A 9,654-nucleotide genomic window follows, 5' to 3' on the forward strand; every position below is an offset into this window, starting at 1 on the left:
TCTTTGCTGATTTTGATGTTGCTGAGGATGATGCTGATGCTGATGCTGATGCTGACTTTGATTTTGTTGATGATGACCACTTTTCTGACATGATCTACCTCTGTTTCTGCCTTTGCCTCTGCTTCTGTCTGAAGCTGTGAATGCCTGATCATTAGAATGACCTTTACGTGCTTGAATGGCCTGAGTCCTGAGTTCTTCACCAAGTAGAACTGACTGAAGTTCTTCCAGTGTTGGAATTTGCCGTTGGATGGCAATACTCTGGACTAGATTCTCATATCCTTCTCCTAGTCCATTCAGGATTACTTGAACCATTTCTGTTGGATTCATAGTCTCTCCTGCTGCTGCAAGTTGATTGTTGTAGTCTTTGATGCGGAGTACATAAGCATGACCGGTTTCACTGCTATTGCGGAAACTCTGGTTGATCTGGTTTCTCAGGGTGAGAATCCTGGATGTGTTCTTGGACTCATAGAGAGCTGCGAACATATCCCATGCTTCTTTTGATGTCTTAACTGTGTTGAGCTGTCCTAGCATGACATCTTGCACATTCTGCTTGATCAAGTGATAGGCATACTTGTCTTTCTTATCCCATTCTGCTTGAGCTCGGGTAATGGCAGGATCTGCTACTGGTGCGGAAACTGTTTGTGTAGATGTAGATCCTGATGTAGATCCCATTGCTGGTGCTGTGACAACAGATGGAGTAGAGCTACTGGTGGCTGGATCGGCCAATGGTCTAGGTATAGATCCATAGACATACTCCCATTTGTCCTGAAGCACAAGAATGGTCTCCATTCGGTATTTCCATACCGTAATTGGAGTTGTCTAACTTAGCAGATGCCTCCAGATTGAGGTTGCTAGTCGACATGTTGCAAACAATGTACTCAAAAGTGTCCTAAAAAACTCTGTATGAATCAACTGCAAATACACTAAAGATGCCAAGTGAAATCTCTGTACCGTCGGTGAAGATAGAACTACAGTATATAAGATCTGATCTGTGTTACAAGGCTTGTGGCAATGATGCCGGGAATAGCCAAGAGGCTTTACAAGGCTGAAAAATGATGTGCACGATGCCGTGATATAGCCAAATAGGCTTTACAATGGTGGCATGTGTGTGTGAAATCAAGTGCTATCTGCCCACTGAATCAATCTGCAATGCCTCTGAACTCTGAAGTCTGCTCACTGAACTGATGAACGTAGGGTTTCAGGTAATGTAATGATGTGAAATCGGATGTGAGCGTATGGACTGACTCCGAGTAGGTACTAGTCGGGAATTTCGGGCATGGCTTAGATTGGCAACTTGGGGAATTCAAAGCGTCCCCTCTATGGCGATCTAGTCTACTCTGATCTAGATCTAAACCAACCATCGATTGATGAAAGAGCATCAAATAATTCCTTTTCTTTTGTTCTTTTTAAGTGCTGGGTCAGATGCGTCGATGTAGAGGCAAATGTACGTGAAGGAAGTGGTTTTGTCGGCGAGGCACAAATGTGAGTGTAACTTGCACTGAAATGTGCGCATGATGTAACGAGCGCGTAGAGCACAAAAAAACAAGCGACTTTCTTTTTTGGAGCACCCTCAAATTCTTCCTGGATCAAGAGATATGACTTGATCTAGGTGGAGGGGCAAAAGGAGTGCAAATGGTGCTCAATGATGATGTGTCACTATGAGTCACATGCAGTGATGATGTGGCACTGTGCTTAGCAAGAGGTGTGCCAGTGAAGCTCTGTGCTGAGGTGGCAGGAGTGTGCACATGCAGTGTGTGCACAGTGTGCTTGGCAAGGGACTGTGCCTGCAGGAGTTAGTGCTGACTGGACTGCTGAGGTGGCACTGCTGAGGTGGCACAGATGATGTCAACAGGGTGACGTGGTAATGCTGATGTGGCACTGATGACATGGCATAGGTGATGTGGCACTGATGATGTGGCACAGGTGACATGGCTGATGACGTGGCTGATTACGTGGCACAGGTGACATGGCTGATGATGTGGCACAGGTGATGTGGCTAATGACATGGCCTGCTTACGTGGTGCTGATGATGTGGCAATGATGACGTGGCTGTGATGACGTGGCTGATGATGTGTCACTGATGACGTGGACTGCTTTCGTGGCAATGCTGACGTGGGCTGCTAACGTGGCAGTCGGCTGCCACGTGTCAGTTGGATGACGTGGTAGACAGGATAAGATGATGATGTGGTAGATAAGCGTGCTTGCTGATGTGGCAGATAATCTGCCACATGTCGAATCATTGACCACTTCTGAGTTGAGTGGTTACCCTCGGATAGGGTTGCCACATGTCGTTAACGGGTGTATGCCTTATCCTCCACGTGTCAGGGCGCGGGCAGCTAGAATCTTTGGAGATGCTCCAAAATCTTTAAAGATTCCGTCGATGGAGTCGTTGGTCTGCGGGCATACCTCTCCAGTACCTTCCTGTCCATTGTCCTCCGTCTTTTCGCAGCGTGACTATGGTGCTCTGGCGAGCATGCACTTTGATCTCTCGCATCATAAGCTTAAACAAGGTACCTTGTGATCGTCCTCCGTGGATGGTTCACCGCTTGTTATCATGCTTACAGGTGAGCTGCCTGGCTTCCTTCTGTCCTGGCCTTTCGCTGGTCGATTCTGGCTTGTCAAGCGGTTGCAAGAGAGACAGGCGAGTACTCTTGCACTCTTTTAGCACGGTATCTGCACGTCTGGTGGAATGCGGCGTGCATGCCTATTTGCTTCATCAATACAAGAGCAAGAACATAACCCGTTGGGTTGCAAACTTGAAAGAAAAGTATACGCCCCCCGAACCGCTACAAAGCCATATGATCGTGGTTTGTGGGCGTGTAAAAAAACTTGGACTGCGCCTCAGGAGCCGCTACTCGGTTGAGAGGCTTGGAGAGGCTTTGGTGCAGCTGAGTCGCTTGCTGGAGTGTAGGGTTGTTGTAGAGGCATCGTAGGATATCTTTAGAGTCGCCATAGGACTGGAAGGAGTGTTGCCTCGGCTAGCTGTAGATAGAGTAGGCTATAGAGACGCAGGCGGTTGAGGTCTTAAGCCTAGCTTTGTGCTTGCGGAGCACTCAGGTAGAATAGAGTAGAATACGAACTCAATCTCGCTCTCAATACTAGCAGATATCTTTGAGATGAAAGCTCTTCACTCTTGCAATGAAACTCTTTCAAAAAACTCTCAATGAAACCTCTTCTCTCACAAGAAGCAATGAACGGAATCTCTCTCTTTTCTCTCAAAACTAGTAGAGCTTCGGCTCTTTCTCTCAAACAATAGGATGTCTATTTTCTCTATTTTCTCCTTATCTATCTCTCATAAGGATATACTCAAAGAACTCTTTCACATGATTCTCTTGCAAAGATCACTCACAATCTCTCTTGCTTTCAATCAAGGAATTCTCTCAAGAACAATGACGGAAATTTCTTTCAATGGATGGAAATTCTCTCAACGGAAGTGAAGGGAAAAAATCTCACAATCACTCAAGAGAACTCTCAATCTCACAATCTCTCTCACACTCTCAAGAATCTCAATGTCTCAGCGGAAGACAAGGAAGCTCTGATACCATGACAAAATATGAAGAGGGGAGAGGAGAAGAGTGGAGATGAGGAGAGAGGGCACAACTAGAGAGCACACCACAAATGACTAACTGTACACTAGAATTAGTTGAAAAAATAGAATATATACAAACCCTTTTAGGGTTAGGGTTAGGGGATCTAACCCTTTCCTTTATAGCACTCTATAAGGTTAGTGCTATGCACATATGATCACGTGATGGTGCTATGCACACATGATCACATGATGTTGAGCATGAACTCTCAACAGGATCTTAGATTTTGAAATTTCTCCTAGTAGTAACACTGACATTGGTATATATTCAACATGTCTTTACCCATGCAAACATATATGTGCATCCAAATGTAGGACTTCCATATTGTAGGCCCAATTGTAAGTTTTTTAAAGTGTACTAATACTTCATTTGCTTTTTAGAGTATTTGCATTTATTTGGGGACTTTGACACTACTGTCTTATGCCTTGTATTTGTTTTACAGACTTATATCCATCTACTTACAAAGAGTGGAGCCTGCAACATGTGTAACTAGGGTGTCCTCCATGTTGAGACCGAGAGTCTTCAATATGAAGGTCGCACACCATCAGAATCAAAAAAGGATGGGATCTTCTTGACAAAATATGAAGAGGGGAGAGGAGAAGAGTGGAGATGAGGAGAGAGGGCACAGCTAGAGAGCACACCACAAATGACTAACTGTACACTAGAATTAGTTGAAAAAATAGAATATATACAAACCCTTTTAGGGTTAGGGTTAGGGAAGCTAACCCTTTCCTTTATAGCACTCTATAAGGTTAGTGCTATGCACATATGATCACGTGATGGTGCTATGCACACATGATCACATGATGTTGAGCATGAACTCTCAACACCTTCCCTCAAGATCAACATCATGAAGTAGGCCTTCCCTCAAGATGATGATTCTGGGGAATCGAAGAAGGACTGAGCATTACATTCCATCACACCCCTTTAATGGGAATGTCCTTCCTCTGCATCAAACCAAGAGCTAGTCGGTGTTTCTCGAATAGCTCTTTACCGAGTGGTTTGGTAAAGATGTCTGCAACATTTTCTTTGCTATCACAATGCTGCAGTGTGATGTCACCAAGTAACACTCTTTCTCTGATGAAGTGCTCTCTGACATCAATGTGCTTTGTTCTGGAGTGATATACTGGATTTTTGGCCAATGCTTGAGCCGATTGATTATCACAGTATATTGTTGTTGGCTTTGACTCATCAAAGTAATCTGTTTCTGACAATAGTCTTCTGAGCCATATAGCCTCACATGCACCTGTAGTGAGTGCCCTATATTCTGCTTCAGTCGAAGACAAAGAAACAGTTGGCTGTTTGTTTGACAACCATGATATAGCACCTTGACCAAGGAAGAATGCATATCCCTGTGTCGATCTCCTGGTCTCATGATCTCCAGCATAGTCACTATCACAGTATCCATGCAACCGTGGATGACTTCCTCTGTATTCTATCCCAAATTGTCTTGTACCTCTGATGTATCTCAAGACTCTTTTGGCTGCATTCCAGTGAGACTGTTTTGGATTTGCCATAAATTGTGCTAGTGAGCTTACTGCATAACAAATATCTGGCCGTGTGATTGTCAGATATATAAGAGATCCAATGAGTTGCCTGTAGTATCTGTCATTGACTGTAGGCTTTTCTGAATCTTTAGTAAGTTTCAAACTCTGTTCCATGGGAGTGGCTGCAATCTTGCAATCTGCCATATGAAACTTCTTCAGGAGACTGTCAACATATTTGAGCTGACTCATGAATGTGCTATCTGAATCTCTCCAGAACTCAATTCCAAGACAATAGTGCATAAGTCCAAGATCTTTCATGTCGAACTCTGCAGATAAGTCTTGTTTTAGCTTTCTGATGAAGCTATCCTTGCTTCCTATCACAATCAGATCATCTACGTACAAAAGTGCAATAGTAATATCCTCCCCTTGAACTTTGTAGTAGAGAGTATGATCTGCATTAGACTTCATGTATCCCAGATCAGCAAAATACTTGTCAATTCTGCTGTACCAACTTCTGGGTGCTTGCTTTAAGCCGTAGAGACTTTTCTTGAGATGGCAAACCTTGTTCTCTTTTCCTGGTTCAACATAACCGGCTGGTTGTTGCATGTAGACTTCCTCGTCTAGATAACCATTGAGAAATGCATTCTTGACATCGAGCTGATACACATTCCATTTACTGAGTGTTGCTAGTGATATCAAGAACCGTATGGAATCCATCTTTGCTACTGGAGCATAAGTCTCATCATAATCTTGGCCATATTGTTGTGCAAATCCTTTTGCAACTAATCTGGCTTTGTATCTCTGAATACTGCCATCTGGATTGTACTTCACTTTGTATACCCATTTGTTGGCTATGGCCTTCTTTCCTGGTGGAAGGTCGCATAATTCCCAAGTGTTATTTTTATACAAAGCATCCATTTCCTCATTCATTGCAGTTTGCCATTCTGGCTTATCTACTGCGTCTTCGAAGTACACTGGCTCTTCTGTAGCCATGATGGTAGTCATAAGAGCATGGTTGGTGGTTTCCACCTGAATTGCTTTGCCTTTCTGAGCATATGTCAATCTGGCTGGTGGTCTGCTTTCCCTAGTAGACCGTCTGAGCTGCTGTGACGCTGATTGGGGTGTTGCTGGCAATTCTTGCTCTTCTTCATCAACCTGTTCTGTAGATGACTGTGAACTCGATGCTTCTATCTCCTGTGTAGGTGAGGTTTTCCATTCTGATTCCTCATCGAAGATTACATCTCTGGAGATAATGACTTTGCGGTTGATGGGATCATACAATTTGTATGCTTTACTTTCTTCACTGTAGCCAACCATGATGCATTTGCATGACTTCGCATCCAATTTCCTGCGATGATCATCATGTATGTGGGCATATGCTATGCAACCAAATATGCGGAGATGCCCAATGCGTGGCTTGTGTCCAGTGAATGCTTCATAAGGAGTCATACCTTGTATCGGTTCAGTAGGGAGCCGATTAAGCAAGTAGTTAGCTGTAGCTATTGCTTCTGCCCAATACTGATTTGGAAGATGCTTTTCACTAAGCATTGCTCTAGCACTGTCTGCTAAAGTCCCATTCTTCCTTTCAGCTATTGCATTTTGCTGAGGAGTATCTGCACATGTGAATTGTCTTCGAATGCCGTGAGTTTTGCAAAAGTTCATGAAGGCTGAAGACATGTATTCACCTCCTCTGTCTGATCTCATGACCTTGATCTTTCTGCCTGTTTGGTTCTCTACCATGGCTTTAAATTCTTGAAATCTGGCAAACACTTCAGATTTCTCTTTCAGAAAGTAGACCCAACAATATCTGCTGTAGTCGTCGATGAAGGTCAAGTAATAAAGTGAACCATTGATGCTGTGGGTCTGGGCATAACCCCATACATCTGTATGAATTAAATCAAGAATACCTCGTGCACGAGAGGTACTTTTGACAAAGTTGGTTCGCTTTTGTTTGCCGAAGCAGCATGCTTCACAAACTTTTCCAAGAAACTGTAGCTTCGGAATCCCAATTGCCATATTTTGATTCCTTAGATCTAACAAGTACTTGAAGTTGACATGACCATATCTCTTGTGCCATTTTGCAGATAGTGGCATCTGTTGCATTTGAGCTGACATGGCATGTTTATCTGGTACTGTAGCTAGCATCCTGTATAAGCGTCCTTCCTTGACACCTTTTGCTACTAGCTGACCTCTTTTGGATTTGTCTCTGATAGTGCATTCATCACCGTCGAAGATGACTTTGTAGTTGTGTTCCGTCATTTGACCTACTGACAAAAGGTTCTTACTGAGCTTCGGAACATAGAGCACATCTTTGACTAATCCTTTTGTACTAGTGAAATTGTTCATAGGGATAACACCTGTCCCTTGAACCGGATTCGGTGTATTGTCTGCTGTGTAGATGACATTCTTTTGACCTTCTAATGGCTTCATTTCTGTGAACCATTCCTGATGATTTGTCATATGAGATGATGCACCGCTGTCGATGTACCAAGGATCCTGTTCCACTTGGTCGACTTGATAGCTGAAATCCTCTTTGGGATTGAAATCAGTGTCTTGGTGCATTGTATCAGTCTGATGCAATTCCTCACTTGCAAGAAACATATTGCCATGTTCATTTGCAAAATGACTGTGACTAGAATGTCCACCACGATGATTTCCTCTTCCTCGGGAATTCCCTCGGATTGACCGCCTTGGTCATACTGCTTCTTGCGGCAATCTCTTTCATAGTGTCCAAACTTGTGACAATAGTTGCATTGAATGTTTGACACATTGGTGGATGCATTCCCTCGTCCTTGGAATCTTCCTCGGTTGGAATGATTTCCTCTTTGCTGATTTTGATGTTGCTGAGGATGCTGCTGATGCTGATGCTGACTTTGATTTTGACCACTTTTCTGATATGATCTACCTCTGTTTCTGCCTTTGCCTCTGCTTCTATCTGAAGCGGTGAATGCCTGATCATTAGAATGACCTTTACGTGCTTGAATGGCCTGAGTCCTGAGTTCTTCACCAAGTAGAACTGACTGAATTTCTTCAAGTGTTGGAATTTGCCGTTGGATGGCAATACTCTGGACCAGATTCTCATATCCTTCTCCTAGTCCATTCAGGATTACTTGAACCATTTCTGCGGGATTCATAGTTTCTCCTGCTGCTGCAAGTTGATTGTTGTAGTCTTTGATGCGGAGTACATAAGCATGACCGGTTTCATTGCTATTGCGGAAACTCTGGTTGATCTGGTTTCTCAAGGTGAGAATCCTGGATGTGTTCTTGGACTCGTAGAGAGCTGCGAACATATCCCATGCTTCTTTTGACGTCTTGACTGTGTTGAGCTGTGCTAGCATGACATCTTGCACATTCTGCTTGATCAGGTGATAGGCATACTTGTCTTTCTTATCCCATTCTGCTTGAGCTCGGGCAATGGCAGGATCTGCCACTGGTGCGGAAACTGTTTGGGTAGATGTAGATCCCGATGTAGATCCCGTTGCTGGTGCTGTGACAACAGATGGAGTAGAGCTACTGGTGGCTGGATCGGCCAATGGTCTAGGTATGGATCCATCAACATACTCCCATTTGTCCTGAAGCACAAGAATGGTCTCCATTCCGTATTTCCATGTACTGTAATTGGAGTTGTCTAACTTAGCAGATGCCTCCAGATTGAGGTTGCTAGTCGACATGGTGCAAACAATGGTGCAAACAATGTACTCAAAAAGTGTCCTGGAAAACTCTGTATGAATCAACTGCAAATACACTGAAGATGCCAAGTGAAATCTCTGTACCGTCGGTGAAGATAGAACTGCAGTAAATAAGATCTGACCTGTGTTACAAGGCTTGTGGCAATGATGCCGGGAATAGCCAAGAGGCTTTACAAGGCTGAAAAATGATGTGCACGATGCCGTGAGATAGCCAAATAGGCTTTACAATGGTGGCATGTGTGTGTGAAATCAAGTGCTATCTGCCCACTGAATCAATCTGCAATGCCTCTGAACTCTAAAGTCTGCTCACTGAACTGATGAACGTAAGATTTCAGGTAATGTAATGATGTGAAATCGGATGTGAGCGTATGGACTGACTCCGAGTAGGTACTAGTCGAGAATTTCGGGCATGGCTTAGATTGGCAACTTGGGGAATTCAAAGCATCCCCTCTATGGCGATCTAGTCTACTCTGATCTAGATCTAAACCAACCGTCGATCGATGAAAGAACAGCAAATAATTCCTTTTCCTTTGTTCTTTTTAAGTGCTGGGTCAGATGCGTCGATGTAGAGGCAAATGTGCGTGAAGGAAGTGGTTTTGTCGGCGAAGCTCAAATGTGAGTGTAACTTGCGCCGAAATGTGCGCGTGATGTAACGAGCGCGTAGAGCACGAAAAATCGAGCGACTTTCCTTTTTGGAGCACCCTCAAATTCTTCCTGGATCAAGAGATATGACTTGATCTAGGTGGAGGGGCAAAAGGAGTGCAAATGGTGCTCAATGATGATGTGTCACTGTGAGTCACATGCAGTGATGATGTGGCACTGTGCTTAGCAAGAGGTGTGCCAGTGAAGCTCTGTGCTGAGGTGGCAGTGCTGAGGTGTCACTGATGATGT

This window comes from Dipteris shenzhenensis, chromosome 8 (assembly GCF_047967505.1).
Source record: "Dipteris shenzhenensis isolate YYH24624 ecotype China chromosome 8, Dip_SZ_1.0, whole genome shotgun sequence".
Classification (NCBI taxonomy): Eukaryota; Viridiplantae; Streptophyta; class Polypodiopsida; order Gleicheniales; family Dipteridaceae; genus Dipteris; species Dipteris shenzhenensis.